Genomic DNA, 18,741 nt, shown 5'->3' with positions numbered 1-18,741 from the left:
CTCACTCAGGATCAAAGAGCTTGCTCAGACGTGGAATGTCTATATAAGTGATATTTTTCAGAACACAACTGCACCTGTTTCACCTTGGACGTATGTTTCTGCCTCTCACGATATCCACTTTCTCCAGTGGGGGAAGAATACCACACCTCCTTGCAATATCAGACAGTTACACTCAGCGCACGCTACTCTGAACCTCAATGCCTGTAAAATATATACTTACAGATCGAAGACCGACAAAATGGTGAGTGCTGCGGCAGTTTTTCCCCTTCATGAACAATTTCAGCCAACTACCGCTAGCATGCAGCGTCTTCACAGCTGACATTAATTTACCGCTTAATAAGATTATTGAAATTTCCATCTCACCTGCCATAATTTACATAGACTTCCTCAGTGCTCTCTCTGCCATAAGGAAGAATTTCTCATCTTCTCATCCTTTCTCGAAAAACATTCGTTCCTAGTTATTCTCCTGCAGCGTGTCCAATCAGTTTATACTGGATCCCTGGCCCTTGTGACCTTGCTGCTAAACATCCTAAACCCACTCTCTCACAATAACCTAACGTTCCCTATACTGACTATAAGTCCATCATTTGCAAAGAATGCTATGATAAATGGTCACAGATCTGGAAACGTAACACCAACAATAAACTTTACTATATTAAACAAGATCCAAAGCTGTGGCTCCCTGGCTTCCGACGAGAAGTGGTATTGGCAAGAATGAGAATTGGACACACTCATCATACTCCTCTCTTCCTATTATTGGGGTCAGTACATTATAAAACATGAATTATCTGAATACTTAGAAAACGAAGCAAATATAGAACAACTTTTAATCTATTTAAAACGTGTTGGCCTATACATTAGCATATAATTTAATAGCTATAACAATCTGGGCACGCAAACAAATTCTGAATAGACACAATTTGACCTCAGTAGCACTAGCCCTTGTCTCGTTAATCCCAATAATAATAACACCAACCAATGTTATCATACCAAGAAACTCCCTACTGAATGTAGCAGCTATGCTGCAGAACTCTGTGCTACCCACAGCCTTAAATCACACACTTTTAACAACCATATTGCACAGTGCTATATATAGACTCCACTAGTGCTATACAACAGAATACGAAGAATGATAATCCCTTACTTAGATCTGGCATACTCTGACTAAATTAAGCGAGAAGAAACAAGTACTTTTTTGTTGGATCCCTGGTCAAGCTAAAGTTTTTGGAAACGAGCAGGCCGACCTAGGTGCTAAAAAAGCTTTGTTTTTGTTTGTTTTGTTTTGTTTTTATTGGCGCATTAGCTACGGAGGCTATAATGCGCCAAGACCAGCTAAAAAAGCTACCGATCCGATAGACCAATTCTTTACTACACGTGCATCTGACTACAAGTACATTATGAAGAAACGATGTTTTGAGCAATGGCAAAGTGAAGGCAATAACAAGCTACTCGGTACAAAATCTTAAACCATGGAGATGTAGTATACGTGAGAACGACATGGAGTTACATTAGCCCGATTACGGATAGGGCACACACACCTGACAACTTTTTCTGTTTGCGGCCACTGATCCACCACAGTACACAAACTGTAACACCCATCTTACAGTCCAGCATATACTCGTCGATTGCCCCATTTACAACAGTGAGCGACAAACTCTTTGTTTCATTTTCAGCAACAAACACCGAGTATAGCTCATCTCCTGGCAGATACGCCACATTGGAACAAAATTTTTACTTTCCTCAAACAAATTAAGTTCTATAACGCATTCTAAACTTCAACCGCAATCCAAATTGATAAAAAAACAAGAGCACTGAAGTAATTGGAGATCCATAGTCTAAATTCGATCTTACGAGAGCATGATATAAATGAAGATGCGCCTAACTGTCAGCGCCCCCATGATGCAGCTGATAATACTCTGAAAATGTTTACTTTCTTGAAAAAGTCAGCTATCTGATATGGTCAAGAAAGGTCAATTTTTTTTTATCTTGGGTTAAGCCAGGATGGAGATTACGTCTTCTACAGAAATCAACTGCGACAGGTTTTTTTTTTTTTTTAGGTGATATGCAAAAACTATCTGCAGCCCACGTTGTAATCCTATTAAGAGAGTACCTTGATGCTGCCTCTCGATCATTTATGTTTTGGGAATGGCAATATGTGCTAAAATCATCTGCGTATAAAGCAGTAAAAATAGTGGGTGGAAAGATCTAAGTTACTGAATTGATTTTTTTTATAATGAATAGAGTGGCACGTAAAACTGAGCCCTTGTAACACACCCTCTTGTATGAAGTTGAATGCGGACCTAGAAATACCACTGCTTCAGAAAGTTCTGTATAAACTTTGGCATATTGCCCATGAAGCTTAATACGTACAGATCATAGCGAATTCCATATCGCCAAGCTGTGTCAAAAGCCTTCTGGATATCTAAATAAATTTGTAGCCAAATGTTCCCTCCTTACGAAAGCATTGCGAATCTGGGTTTCTGTTTGAATCAAGAGGTCTAAAGTTGGGCTATCTGATGAAATCCACACTGCGATAAGGTTGTACTTGCTCAGCAACCAGGTGACACAACAGTTTATCATTTTCCCCCCAATACAGTGTTTGGGGAGGGGACACCATCGCTGGTTCCCACAACTGCGCCATAAGTACTCTTGTAAAAGCCAAACAAAAGTATTGTGATCTACACTGAAAGGACAGAATTCATAGGATACCTGGTTCCTGGCAACGCGACGCTGTAACCCCCTCTCGCTAGTGGACGAACCCACTATTTGGCAGATACATAGGTACACTGCATTCACCTAGACGGCAATTCGATGACGGTATGGATAAACTTCGTGAGTTAACCGACTTTGAAAGAGGGATGATAGTTGGTGCCCAACGCATGGGTCACTCTATCGCGAGGTGGTACAGAAATTACACTATCTCCATTCGACAATGTCAAGACTATCGGGAATACGCCATTTCCGGAATAACATCTCATCGTGGGCAGAGAACGGTGGGATGAACGTGGCCGTCGACATCTGTCTCGCATTGTTTCAGCCAACTGGAGAGCGACAGTGGCACAAATCACCGCCGACTTCAACGAGTGAGGCGCCAGAACCGTCTCCCCAACATGCCCATCAGGCGATCATTAGCCGTAATAGGTTATGGGAGCCGCCGACCTACAAAAGTGCCATTGCTAACACCACGACACAGGACTCCACGCTTAAAATGGGCGAAAGAACATCAGCACTGGACCTTGGATCACATGGTACGATGAGTCCCGTTTTCAGTTATTTCGACCGGACAGAAGGTGCGTATCAGGCGGAAACCGCACGAAGCTATGCACCCGTCATGTCCACAAGGCAGGTGGACGGTCGGTAATGATTTGGGGCGTGTTCAACTGGCATACGTTGGGATCTCTGGTACGTCTAAATGTACCTCTGAAACGTCCAGGTTACGTGTCTATCCTTGCAGACCATCTGCATCCCTTCATGGTCATCGTGTACTTACAGGGCAATGAGCCTCCCCACACAGCCGTGGTGACTAGAACATGGTTCGAAGAGCATTCCGCAAATATTACCACCATGGAAGGGCCTCCCCGTTCATCGGACATGAACCTTGTGGAGCATCTTTGGGGTGCTGCGGAAAGGTCCGTTAGAGTTTTGGATCCTTCACCCAGTAATGCGACGGAATTATGGACAGCGATGCAGCAAGCGTGGATGGAAATACTTGTGGAACGCTTTCTTGAACTAGTGGACTCAATGCCTTGCCGTGTGATTGCCCTTATCCGGGTGGAAGGTGGGCTTGTTTGTTATTTGGTTTTTAGGAGCATTAGCAACTAAGGCCATATTGCTCCGGGATATGCGGTGGTCATTCCCTGACCTTTCCACATCCTCCGTATTTGGTGGTGACGGGCTCGAATCCCGGTCTAATCAAGAAGCGTGTGCTACGCAGTGCTGCCCCTTCCCACCTGGCTACGGAGGCGCCCGGAAGGTGGGCTTAATCGTTATTAGGTAGGTAGGTATCCTATGATTTCTGTTCACTCAGTGTACTTCTTGTCTATTAATAATATTAATGAATTCTGAGAGTCACGATTGATTGTGATGGATACAGCAATAATGCAACGTTTTGACGACGAATAAAGTAATAAAGGACTAAGAGGTAGCATGATATGCAAAACATGGCTTTTGTAGAAAAGGGGATGACGGGATATTAACATGCTGCTTTTTTTTTTTTTTTTTCCCCTTTTAACTTAGCAGTCAGCATCTGAGAAATGAATGAATGGAAGTATTAACCCTATAAAATTCAGAGATAGAGTATAAATTAGTAGAGGCCACGAAGTTATCCCTACTCACCGAACAGGACACTGACCATTGAGAGCACTATGCACGCGACCAAACGGAGGTGGAGGACTATCTTGCTGAAAAATTAGTTAATCGATTTCTTTTTCCGTGAAACCAATGTGATCAAGCAGTTAATCGTCTTCTGCACGAAGAACAGAGCGATAACTGTCTGCCTCCCGTAGCTTTGCATACACTGGCACGTAATCACACGTACCAGCGAAGTACTGCTGAGCTCGCAGGCTTCTCTTGAGTTAATGGACTCACAAAAAAAGTTGAAAGTGTTTTACAAATGTTTTGAGAACTGGTGTCCTATGGCGTGTATGAATAAATATCGATTTGCAAAATCATAATTGTTTTTTTTTCTAGGATTATTGCATTAACTGGGCTTTTCATACACAAATTTGACAATTATTGTTATTAAGATTGCCTATCCAGTCCCATGCATCAATTTTGATTGGTTTTTAAATCTTTTGTTTCAACTTTCACTTAGAGTCTACTAGAAGATCTATTATGGTTATTTATTAACCGTATTGATTGTCTTCGTGCTATCACTACCATGTTGTCGTTATTGTAGGGTTTTGAGCGCATCAGCAACTTAGGCCAAATATGTCTGTTGTCGATTTGCTGGACGAAAAACCAGAGTTTAAGGGAGAAAAAATCTATGCTACTCTCGCCTGAGACCGACTAACTCAGCCATGTTGTGAAAAATGCGGATAAAAATTCCTCGCGTCATTGATGGAACTCGGGTCTTTTCCACTTGGTGCACAGTGATTACTACCCACCAGGGCACACTAACTTGTCTCTACTTCCAGTTTACCAAACGAACTGTATGCATTTACCTCAGACTTATCTCGAAGTGTGCATATCTCTTTAAAATGGAAAATGTTCTTATTAACAAATCTGAAACACCTATTTTATATTGACAACTTTTTAATCAACGTCTAAGAAAGCTTGAGTTTCTTCAGGAATAAAAAAAAAAGTTCAATTAATTTTTTTTCGTAGGTCTAAATAATCAATGGCTTCAAACACGATAACGGCTAATTTTTTTGATAGAATTGTACATATTCAGCGTTTTAAATATATATATTTTTTATTTATTTGGGGATTTCTTTGATGCATTTGTTTCTGTAATCAGCGAGCAATTTCGGCTGATTTAAACATTAAATAAATAAAATAAAATAATAATTACAAGCTATCCTATTGCTGTTTTCTGTTTCTCCTAACAGCAAGAGCAGAAGTTTCCGCTGTTATCTCCCAAAAAACTAATTATAATTAAACTTATTATTACCGTTTTAAATATAACATACGATTAACCGTGAATGTTCAGCTGGCCTAATTAGCAAATATAAATAAAAAAGGAAGCAGTTTTTTCAGAAGTAAACAACGCCTTATGAAATTCGATTTACGAATTGATGACAAACACCACGACCCTGGGCTTCTTTTATATTCGACACCCATATGGATGCTATTTGTATATTTAGGGAGCACGTAAAACAAATCCGCGTTGTCGAAATTGACCAAAAAGAAGAACTGGGTTCGTAGCCTAATACCCTTTTCGATTATATTTGATGATACCCTACGTTAGTAATAACCCAATTTCACTGCCGATCTCGTGTACAAGAAAACTAGAACAGAAAGAACAGTTGGTCTGTGGTATTAGAGAATGACCAAGAGACCATGTGGCGTTTTAGTGCTAAATTTCACTGGCTATTCGTCCACAAAAATAGTGATGGCGTGGGAACAAAAACCTCTTAACTGTTTTTCTTCTCGATATCAAGCTGTAGATCTTACAAGCGAATGAGCAATAAAAATAGAAGGTTTCGAAAATCTTTACGATCACCATCACAGGACTCCCTCTGATCAATCACGAGATTCTTGTGCTAGTGCAATTCCCTTGGGTGTATTGCGTCAATGCATGGTGCGTTAATTCTGATATGTAAATCGCTTATTTCGACATCGGAATCAAATTGCTAGCGTAACATCAGCTTGGTGATCATTTAAATTGTATCGATCTTACTTTCTTTTGTCTTCCACAAAACAGACCAGTTTGTAAAGCTCCTAATTTTATCCTTAAACTCAGATTCGTTTCGAGTTTCTTTACCACGCAGCTTTCTACATAAAAGACAGAATTACGTATACTGGGAGCAGAGATACGAATATTTTCTTTAATAGGCCATTATATTCGGTACGCATTCCTCTAAAGAAGGATAAAAGCAATTTTATCAGTTATATTAAACCCTTGGCTACCGCATTACCTGATTGTGTACCACCACACGTTCTGATTACTGGTATCAATAAAGATCAGTTATTATTTAATTTCTAGTAATAAAACAATCCGAAACATTGTGAGTGGTAATTGTTGTTATGACTTCAAATAATTTCCCGCAGACCATACAAGAGGGTTTAGAATTGGAGGTTCCAGAAGTTAGTTAAGAGATTCTGGAGATCTCTTAATTGCACAAAAGACTCCCCTTAGAGAGAGCAGCTTTTCTAAGCGACTGCTATTGAAGAAATATCAATTACTATAATGGTCCAAATTATACTGGGCAAGTCTACTGCAATTTTTCTAATCGGAAAAGGTTGTTTTCGTCCACATCCCAGCAGATATCTGAACAGAACAGAAGAACAAATCGGTAAGACGATTATGAAAAATTTCGAACTAAATCCCAGGGGTGGAAACTCCTACGCTTCCGCCAATCGAATATCGTTAATCAAAGAGTTCGTTTTCCACCTCCTTTTGCTTTCAACAAAAGAAAAAAAAAAAAGACATTCTCAAATTATAATTTACCTTTCATCGCAGGTAATTTTCGTACATGGTTATTATTTAGAGTAAAAATACGCTGTATTTACAGTAATGACACACGATACGAGAACTTTATTCATCAACTATGGTATTCTTCTATAACACACTGCGTGATTATAAATAAAGTGGAAGGTATAAGATACTCAGTTCCCTCACACACTACCCGATAACCCTACGCTGTTGATTAATGGCTGCTGCTAAACAGTATCAAAAGCTCATAAAGCGGTTGTCTCTTGCAAACTCAATATCGCTTAAAGTTCTCATTGGAATTCAAAGCATTTATCTACAACTGTGACAGCAAATAGAAAGAGTCGCGATGTAACGCAGGAGACGAAAACCAGATGACTACAGGAAATAGATGGTCGGTTAAGTACAATACAATGGCCATCGCTTAGTCAAGTGAACCTTAGAGACCGGGAATGGCCATTCTTCATCCTGCTTACATAAAAATGTATCTAAACAGAACAATCATCTAGCAGCCACAAATATATCGGCAAAATGCAGCCACCCCAAATTCATTCATTCCATTTCAGATTACTTAGATGATTATAATTCCAACGTTGAAGTTAATTTACCAGGGAACTGCGGAATAAGTCATTTTAAGTACCGTTTTCATAACTCATCTGATTCATAATTAAAAGAAAACAGTCTAATATTTCACGTTCAAACAGTAAATATTCGTTACCATCTGATTTGTGTTGAGTAGTGATTGAAAATGTGGTTTTTCGTATAAAATTAAATAAACCAGATGACCGCAGAAAATAACCACGAAGTATTAAATACAAGTTGTTTAGGTGCCCGCTCAAGCGAACCTAACAGAACGCAAACAGATTTTATATAAAAATCATGCTTACAAAAAATATATACTGTCGATTGTATCCATATATAACAACCAATTGATTCCGTGCCAATTTAAGCATAAATCATGATCTGTGACTTCTCTATTCCCAAGTAGTGGGGGGGGGGGTGCACGCCGTTTAGGATGTCTTCGCTGCTAAATACGACCCCGATTGATTCTTGTTGGCCATTCTGTTCTTTCTAGTTAAGCTTAATTCTTGCATACCTTGTTCCTTTTCATGAAGTTTACATCGCTTGCTATATAGTAAGGGGAAAAATAAACAGCTCCAGGTTACTTACTCCCTAGTGTGAGTTTTGAGGGCCTATGGCTTTTCCCCTTCCTATGACACCTTTAAATTAATCATATCAAGACAGAACTACAGAGTAACTTTGTTTTGTTTAAATGAATTGATCTAGAAAAGTCAAAATAATCCCGATGTAAGGATTATATCTATTTCAATTAAAATTTTGTGCATTATCAGAAATATGAGTCGCTGGAGACAAATACATTGGGAACCCGTCGGGATGTTAAATATCTAGCAACCCGATCAGAATAAGCAAGCGCTTACTGCCCTATTTCAAGCAGACTCCATTGTCAGAGAAAGTGGTATTTTTTTTAAATGTGAAAACAATCACGTGACATTACCGACGCGACTGGAGAAATGTGATGTCAAATACTGGTATTAAAGCGATAGCATACGGGACCACGGTGGCCTTGTGGCAGCGTTGCCGGCTTGCTGAATAGCTGATCGAGGTTCGATTCCAGCACTACCCTTATGGGAATTTTCTCAGGGGCATTCAGCATTGAGTTTGGCGGTCTCAAACCGTGGTCGTGAGGTTTTTCACCGGGATTGACTCCGGTTTTCCCCTCACAACAGACAAACCGCCATTCGCGACTAGGGGTACACGAAAATTTGATAGGGCTAGGGTCGCGTGTAGACTAAACTTCGCAGCGTTTTCGCTGCGAACTTTCCTCTTGAGGGAAGGGGGTTAGTGGGGCAGCCGCGCCACCATCATCAGGTGGGTTGCGGGCAGTCTATTTAACAGACATGTTCTGCTCCTTAAAGAATGCATTGCATGACCTAAGGCAGTGGATTTGAGCTGCACCTAAAATCCATCTTTTAAAATTGTGAAAAACTATGCTGTTCAGCAAAAATCAATTGCTGGGGTTTGCACCAGCTGCAAAATAAGTTTATTAAAAAAAAAACATTTAATTTCAGGCGAATTAGCAAACGCTAATGATTCACGATTAACAGCAAAAAAAAAAAAAAAGCAGTATTTATCCGCAGAGAAAATTTCGTTTCTGCGCATGTCAGCAAGCATAATATCCAGTGCTTCAGCTGCAGTATATGGATAGCCCATGTGATATATATTCCCAAAAAAATATATAGTAATTGGTGTGATTTTAATGAAACGTAGGAAGGGGTCGACAAGTCTTTCTTAGAGAGCGAAATATGAAACTTCTTTAAAGTCCATCCATCACTGGGAAAAGTTATTACATGCAAACGGACGGACAAAGAAATAATTGTAGCATTTCTATTAGTCCGATTTTCATGATACTTTGAATGCTCAGCAAATATTTCTAAATATAAATTTCATGAAAATCGTCCTGCAAGTTGAGTTATTAGCGGGCGGCAGGCACGGTGAAAGCAATAGGCACATTATTCATATATGCTAATGTTCTTAAAAACGGAACCATATTTTACAAATCGAGCAGTTATTGCATTGTTAAGGTACGATGTCACAATACTTCCTGCAGGAAGTATTGTAACAGCGAGACTACAACGTTAGCACAATCATATAGAAGAATGATTGTGACGTCGAATCATACTTCCTTCGTATGACGTCACAACGTTTCTACTGCTGGAAGTACGATTGCAACAATACAAATATTTGACCACAACATTTGCATTTCCGTTACATTCTATTATTAGGTGCCGCTATAAATGCTTTCAAATCAATAAATACAAAGTAAGTAGTGATGCAATTAACCGCCAGAAATATTTGCTGAACATTCCAAATATCATTAAAAATCGGACTAATAGAAATGCCACAATTATTATTTCTTTGTCCGTCCGTCTGCATGTAATAACACTTCCCAGTGGACAGATTTTAAGGAAATTTTATATTTCGCTGTGTAAGAAATATTGTATTCCTATGTTTTATTAAATTTACACCACTAGAATTCCAGCAATTATTATTTTCCTTTTTTGGAATATATATCACATGGGCAGTATCCATACATTCAGATACAGTATCTGAAGCACTGGATGTTTGCAGAAACGAAATACTGTTTCGCTGATAAATACTGCGTTTTGCTGTAAATCGTGAATTATTAAAATTTGCTAATTCGCCTGAAAAGAAATGCTCTGTGCACATTAACTACCTTTTTTTTTTTTTTTTTTTTTTTGTAATGAACTTATATTTTGCAGCAGATGCAAACCCCAACAATTGATTTTTTCTGAACATTTTAGCTACATAAAATCCATTGCCTTAGTGCATGCAATGCATTCTTTTAAGGAGCAGAACATGTCTGTTAAATAGCCTGCCCGCAACCCACCTTATGATGGTGTCGCGGGTGCCCCGCTAACCCCCTTCCCTCAAGAGGAAAGTCCGCAGCGAAAACGCTGCGAAGTTTAGTCTACACGCGACCCTAGCCCTATCGAATTTTCGTGTACCCCTCGTCGCGAAGGGCGGTTTGTCTGTTGTGAGAGGAAAACCGGAGTCAATCCCGGTGAAAAACCTCACGACCACAGTTTGAGACCGCCAAACTCAATGCTGAATGCCCCTGAGAAAATTCCCATAAGGGTAGCAGCTGGAATCGAACCTCGATCAGCTATTCAGCAAGCCGGCAACGTTGCCACACGGCCACCGTGGTCCCGTATGCTATCGCTTTAATATCAGTACTTGACGTCGCGTGGGTAGTGCCACGTGATTGCTAAACTTCCGTTACATTCCATTGTTAAGTGCCACTATAGATGCTTACACATAAAAAAAGAAGAGAAGAGAAGAGACGAGACTTCCAGCTTTTTAAAAGGGTCGTACAAAGATGGGAAACTCCCTTCGTGATGTGCGCAAAAGGGCGTTCATATGAGGAAAGATTTCGAATATGTGGGCTACAGAGTTTGGCAAGCAGGCACTTTAGAGAAGAGACAGATTTATAAGGCTCTGACAGGGAATATTGCAATGAATGAAATTTTCGATATTATAAATGATTGCAGAATAGGGTCCATAACTCTAATTACAGGTAGAGTTAGACTGAATTTTCTTTTAAACAGCGTTTGCTTATTATTGGAATAAACGACCTCAGGGGGATAGTTGAGACTGAAATCTTCGAAAAAATCAAAGGTCAGCTGGAGAGTTACTTACATGAAGGGAAGGGACATTTTTATATTTTATTTTATTTTAGCCAGTGCAGCAAAAGCAGATGGTTTCCTTTAAAATATGTGGCAAATACAAATAAATGCTAGCTTGAATGTTAATTTTATTCTTTTTAGTAAATGAAATGTGGAAAACTTTAAAAGGAAAAAAATCTGAGCAGAAAAATAATTTTTTTTTTTTATATATAATTCATTCTCTGGTCTGAATCTTCCTTAAGAATTGGTCTAAGTCTGAATAAGCATTAAAACCATGTGACATTTGAAAGTTCAAATATTTTATTTAAAAAATAAATCGGATTGTAATCCGTATTGGAAATATTTTATAATAAGAAAACAAGTTGAACGTGATGCATGAATGAAAATTAAAAAAAAAAAAAAAAAAAAAAAACTTTTCAGCAAGTAAATGTACGTGTTATTCTACTTTTATGGGAACTGGAAGAATACACATCCACAGTTACTGTTAGTTGTTTTATTTGGTGGTTGGTCGGGCACCCCAGATTAAAATCTGGCTTCCATCCCTACTGCGGCGAGGTAGCTTTGACTACTAGAGACAGCACTTAAGTTGCGGAAAGAAAATTAACCTTCTCACGCTCTCACACATTAATCAGTCGCCGAAGTAAAAAAAAAAAACTTGATACTGCTCAGTTTTTTTTTCCTTTTAAAGTTTTCCAAAATGTTCCAAATGTTTGACCTTTCCACAAGTACACATGAGACTGATTGAAATTCTTAGATCATTTCTTCTGGAATAATTCATATTCTTTTTGTTTTCACTTTAAGTTTGTGCCAAGCAAGGAAATCCAGAAGTCGATTTATTGTCTGTAAATCGCATGCATTCGATGGGTAATTTGTCCGTCTTCTGGATGGAAACCTCATTTTCCAAGGGGGAAGCCCATGAAACAGTCGAGACAGTGGTGTAAAAAGCTGGTGATATTGTGCTCCACTTCTTTCCTTTAAAGTATTCCTGAACTCCACTAACAAAGAGGGCCGTCTGGGCCTCACCCTAAATCCGCGTTACGTTTCCTCTCAGAGATATTCAGTTCGGTTGAGATCGCTTCTGTGAGCTGGCCACTGACGTTGTCCCTTCAAAATGTGTACTGTATTCACAATTCTTGCTTTCTGGGGTTGAAAGATGCAAAGACCATTCCCATAAGATTGCCACAATCTAGGGCACAAAGAATATTCCCGAACATTAATGGTTTCACGAATCCGACCAGTGGTCCTATTCCATATCATGAGACATCCCCAGGAAATAACATTTCCTGCCCTCGTGAGTAGTACGGTTGTTATAATCGTCGTCCTCCGCACATCGGTTAGAAAAGACCTCAATAAGAATGCCGTCAATGATGCAAGGAATTTTTGTGCATCTTTTTCACAACCTGGCTGAGTTAGTCGGTTTCAGGCGAGGGTTGCATAGTTTTCTCCCAGAAACCGTTTTTTGTCCAGCAAATTAACCCCCAAACACACAATTTGCAGAAATATTAAATACGCGAAAATTACAGCCTAACTTGTTGTTTGCCTAAACCTTACAACCAAACAATGGAATTTTCTCCAGCTAAAGTTTGTCCTTCGTAGTCCTTGTGCAATAAAATCCTAATAAAGCATACACTGGTATAAAGCGTTCTGCATCTTTTATACTCAAGCACGTCGATCAGCCTGGAAGAAAATACAGCGTGACTACACAGGACAGATTTTGGTTTGGCGCAATAGCAACAAAACATATGATAAGCCAAAACCAGGTCATATAAAAGATAAAAGCATGAAAAATTTCAGTGCCCTACGAAATTAGGTCACTATACCAAAAGGTGCAAGGATAATAGGATGGTAAAACAAGTATAAAAGATATTTTAAATAAGTGTAAACAAGCGTAAGGATTTTAAGTAGTTAAAAACTGCTGACACGTTATCATCGTCGGATAAAATCTGACTGAGTCTATAAGGCTCAGTCATGAGCTGAAATAAGTAAAAGCTAAACTGCCTTCATTGGTAAAAACGGGACATTCTAATAAAATATGTTGGATAGTTAAAATGGTATCAGTTCTTCCACATAGGAGCGTCATCAGCCCTTAGAAGAAAGGAATGAACAAGAATAACTTGCTGTCAACGGTTCTTGTGCAGACTAAACTGCTACAGTTTGATTACTGGTTAATTTGATATAGCTTATTTGTGACTTGTTTCTGCCATGATTCTGAGAATGTAATACATTATGTATAACTCGCCTGTAGTTTATATAGCGGACTAACATGCTGTGAATACTTTGAGATTGTACAGATCTAGAGCAGAATCAGCCAGATCATTACCCGTTATTCTAAATGTGGCTTAGGATGCAGCAGTCGCGGATATCATTTGTATCTACAATGCAGGTTTGGTATGACTTGTTTTCTTATCAGTGGCTTACGGGCTGCAACTCTTCAATGAAAATCCACAGCATTGTTGTGGACACTTGCATGTTTCCACAACAAACTCAAAATTCAGATTCATTAAGGGCTGGTATTAAGATTAAAGATGGTGTCCATCTGGAGGCACATCAGTCCGGTCAGTCCGTATTTTACGCTTGTCTGGTCGTTTCTTGCACACAGTGTCACCTGCAGACTTCAGTTTCTTCACGTTACCAATTTTCGACCTTGGGAGAATATTTAAGTCCTGAGAAATAGCAGAAACAATTTTCTCCACGTGGCATCCAACTATCATTCTTTTCTTGTTAGCTCTTTTGTGTACGAAATGTGCCAAAATTCTTCCATATTTTGTAGCAATCAAGAGTGGCCCATGATATTTGGTAGGATGGTATATATGTCTGTCAAGAAAACGAATCGTGTCTGCCAGGAAGATGCTAATCAAAAGGAACGATCCATCATGAGAAATTGAATAACAAATGGCCATCTTGAATATTCACCGAAAGGTCTTTCATAGGTTTTGGGCACCTAAATTTTAGTATCATTACAATTTTAGTGTACATGCAATACCTATAAGGTTTTCCAGCCCGCAAAATATGCAGATTGAGCTCTTGAATACACAGTGTACAAACATAATGCAAAGAAAGAACATAACTAATACACTATGACAAAAGTAGTTAACACTCTCAAACCAGCTTTATAAAAATGTATAAAATTACCATATAATCTTCTGCACATTTATGTAAATATTATTCATGAATGCCTCGAAGATATTAATTAATATTTTTGGAAAATAGATTAATAATTAATAAATGCGTACTTAGCTGAATGAAATATAATGAATGCCACGCATTCTTTCAATTTATTTCGACATGTTTCATTTATGATCTTTATATCCACATACTATATCAGTTGACAGAAATATATAAGCCGTAATATTTAAAATATTTATCCAATAATGTAAATTAAAAGTTTTATTAAAATACATGCTGCTGCCTATAACCTCAGGTTTTCTCTAACCAAATCTGTTTCGCAAGTTTAAGCTATGATAAGTTATCAAATACAGTTATTCAAAAATATCTAGGGAGTAAAAAGAAGGCCTTTTGTGTGGATCTATAAATAAGGTATTATATCCATAATTAATAGTTCAAGAATTTTGCATTATAATTTTTAAAATACCTTTCCCAAATAATTTCAAGTTAGATTTTCATTATCTGCACGTTATAAAAGAAGGCATTGAAGTTTTACTACCAGAACTTTATCACTATTTCTAAGGAAATAATGACACATATGAGAGGTGGATGGATATGTCTATAAAAAAAAAAAGCTTTCGTCTTAAGAAAGACATTTATCTTATGTATTTTACAATGGATTCTGTAAGTGTAATAATAAAAAAATCAAAAGTGGTGACCAATAATGTTGGAAGAAACATCTGCTACGACATTAGCATTTCTACAGAATTTTTTTGAATTCTTTAAAAAAAAAGAAATTAAAATAACATATATCAAAGATACTATACCAAGTACTAGTAGTAATAACAATATAATATTAATAATATTTTGTCAATATTAATAATGATGATAATTATTGACAACTGGGTGCCATTTTGAATAATTAAAAGCTATTTAAACACTCAATTGGCAGTATTTATTCGAATTTAGCTTTCAGAGACGCTCCTAATTAGAAATCTGCTAAGTTTCAAATAGCACCGCACAATACCTGTTATACATTATGAAAACAAACTAACATGTCATACGACTCCTTAAACTTCTGGTGACATATTGCACAGTTGTAGCGACTGTTTGTCCTCGTGCACGTGGACATTCGTCTACGCACGCTGTTCTAGCTGCAAGCGTTGCATGTGCACAAAGCTGGAACTACAGTATTGATCTGGAAATCCCCGTATTTATTTTTATGATTCGAAAGCTGTAGTACGAGGAACAATACGGAGTTTCTGCTGCAACCAGCATCCAAGAAACACACGCACAACCTGCAAGATGTCCTGAGGAAGCGTGCATCTAACAGTTCGTTCAACTAATGCCATCTTACTAGAAGTGTTAGCTCGATTAAATCAAGCGCCTACCCAGAAATGCAATGATAGCGGCACGCGCCAAAAGTACTAATTCGGAACTTACCCGCAAATTGATGCATAGGGCGTTTTCGTCGGAAATACATATCACGAGAGGGTGGCTTGGACAGCGGTTTAGCCAGGTAACATTTTCTGCTATACGGGGAAGCAACAGTTGCTCACTATTAACCTGCACGGCGTACGGGGATCCCTCACATCTTCGGCATCAGCCGCAAATACGTTAAACCACTTCAGTTTTATGATAGCGGAACGCTGTGTTCGAGCAACACTTCACCTTGAAAACACTACCGACACCTGGTGGTTAGGAGCGGTTTAACTTCCGTAACGAACATTTATTGGCGCTCGGAGCAATAATGACAGTCGTTTCAATCTATATTGAGCCTTTCTGACACCAGAAAAACGTGATATCCTTTAGACGGCAAGTGGGACAACAAAATATGTAATGCGGCAAAGGACACCAGAACGGCAACATTTTCATAAAATAGTCCATTTGATGAGGCTGTAGAAAATCGGTTCCATCTTCTTTTCGGAGTGCGTAATTCACTAAATGTTCTATTAAATATGCCATTTAACGCCTCATTATTCGATATTTAAAAGTCACAAGGTCCATTAGCAGTTTCTAGAGCAAGAAAATTCTTTTTCTTCACTCGTTATGTATATAGCAAATGCGCTTTTCAATATATTAAAGGAAAGGTTCAAGTACAGATAACGCGTTCATCTTATTTATAAAGGGAAAAAATTTGGCTCGGTGCCAATAATAACAACGCTTATTTAAATTACAAATAAATATTGTGAAAATTGTCTAGAAAATTATAATTAAAGCAAGAAGAGACAATAATGCAGCTTTCAAAAAGTACATAATGAAAATATTCAATCTATTGTTATTTGCGGAAAAATGTCTAAAAAAAAAAAACAGAAAAGATTATTACTAATCATAAATTTTATACTTACGTGAGAATTGAAATAAACCAACTAATTATGCAATTTTTAGAATATCCAAACAGAGAAAAGAGTTTAAAGGTAAATAGCTGGCAATTTGGCATGAATTCTGTAAGGTATTTGTCCTCGTTATTAATCATGCGCATCTTCAATTAAAAAAAATTATTATGTTTAATAGACTTTTCAATTAATATTCTTGTTATGGAATAATTTTTTCTTTGCAAGCTGCAATCATTGGATGCTAATGAAATTGTCATCCTGATGTCAAATACAGAGGAACTTAATTTTATTATACGGTTGCCTCTGGCTTAATGAATAAATAAATCTCCAGAACTTCTAACCTTAAGGAAAATTGGCATAAATTGTATCTAATTGAAATTACAATGTGGTTGTATACAATGGTTCTCAAACAAATTCGCCTGTAAGGTGTGCATATGTGTGGAGAGACAGATTATCAATATTGAGTTCAGTCATTTTCGGTCTTTATGGTGGAACTTCTGTAAATTAATATTTTTCATAAAATTACATTACTAATGAAAATCGCCTTTATTTTTATTATCTCTTTCGCAGTACTCTTTGATGGAAACAGACAAATACTGCAAAAAAAAAAAAGAAAAGAAGATGGTCATTAGGTTGTTTTCTAATATGAACGAAACTACACTGCTCGACAAAATTAGAAGAACACGTAGAAAACGTGGTGTAACTCGTGATGATGCGGGACAAAATTTTGTATGGTGATGTAGCATAGAATAACGATGAAATGAGCAGACAGCGAGAAACTTCGGACAGGTGTAAGGGATATTTGTATGGGTTGTATAAGAATTACCAAAAAGGTGACACGACATCAGTACAACGTATGGTGTCCTCCAGCGGCTAAACAGGCCTGACAGCGGTGAACCACGTTCGATATAAGTGTGTCTATAATATCCTATGGCAACAAATCATTGTTCCACCAGAGCAAACCTTAGCTCACCGAACGACCAAGGAGTGCAATGCAACACCCAAGGGCGTCCCACACATGTTCAATCGGTTTGATCGTGCTGGCCATGGCAGTCGTTGGATATCTTCAGTTTCAAGATATTCCTCCATCACTTCAGCTCCATGAAAAGTAAATCTGGGCATCAGCACCCCTAAAAACTCGCACATAGGATTCGAAGATATGTTATCGGTACCCTATCAAAAACATGACGAGGGTTGCTCCCGTTGATCATTATTCCGTCCCATAGGAGAACACCGACTCTACCGTAAGTATCCCATTCTCTGATGTTGGAGGGATGGTACTGCATTCCTCGTTGTCTCCAGATGGCAGTAACAGCTAGAATCTGCTTGTTGGCTAAAACGGGACTCATCAGAGAACAGAAGTGTACTCCATTTTTCAGAACCCCAATTCATGTTTCTGGCACCACTTTCGATGAGCTCTGCGGTGGGTTGAGGTTAACAGGATACAAACCACAGGCTTCCTAGTGTACAGTCCACTTGAATTGAGCCTTCTTAACAGAAGTAACGGGTTCAGGTAAATGGACGATCGGTAATGGTCTGGGGCGTGTTCAACTGGCATACGTCTAGAAGCATTATTATTATTATCTGTTTATTTCTCTTTCGAGACACCCATAGACAGCACGTGGCTAGAGGGTGTGGTTACATTATATCAATATTTACAAGCATATTTACATGAACTTATTTACAAAATTTGGAGATGAAAAAACACAGAGTATGTGTTTAATGAATTAATTGTTAAGTTGGTTTAATTAATTGCAAATGGTTGTTAAATGCTACTTATTATTATATAAATTAGTCTTCTTATTATATTTATACCTGCCGATACACATTACCAAAGATTTCTGTCCTATACATTTTGTCTGTACATAGTTTCTCTGGATCTATATTTAAATTATTAAAATAATTCACAGTATTTGCTGGGAAAAATCTTCCCAGAGAGTCCAATTGAGTCAGTTGGCACTTGAGACTTGGTTCTTCCCTA

General features: G+C 38.2%; 1 protein-coding gene across 1 annotated transcript in view; it reads right to left on the bottom strand.

The window, feature by feature from the left end:
* The window catches only part of Syt7 (Synaptotagmin 7), a 389,134-nt gene extending 373,045 nt beyond the window's left edge, over positions 1 to 16,089 (bottom strand). The window contains exon 1 of the mRNA XM_090388110.1: positions 15,868 to 16,089. The gene's annotated coding sequence lies outside the window, so the exon portion shown is untranslated. The remainder of the gene's footprint in view (positions 1 to 15,867) is intronic.
* Positions 16,090 to 18,741: the final 2,652 nt, after the last annotated feature.

The sequence above is a fragment of the Mastigoproctus giganteus genome, chromosome 13 (genome assembly GCF_048544385.1).
Source record: "Mastigoproctus giganteus isolate SK-2022 chromosome 13, ASM4854438v1, whole genome shotgun sequence".
NCBI classification, from domain to species: Eukaryota; Metazoa; Arthropoda; class Arachnida; order Uropygi; family Thelyphonidae; genus Mastigoproctus; species Mastigoproctus giganteus.
This window is presented reverse-complemented; position numbering and strand designations above follow the sequence as displayed.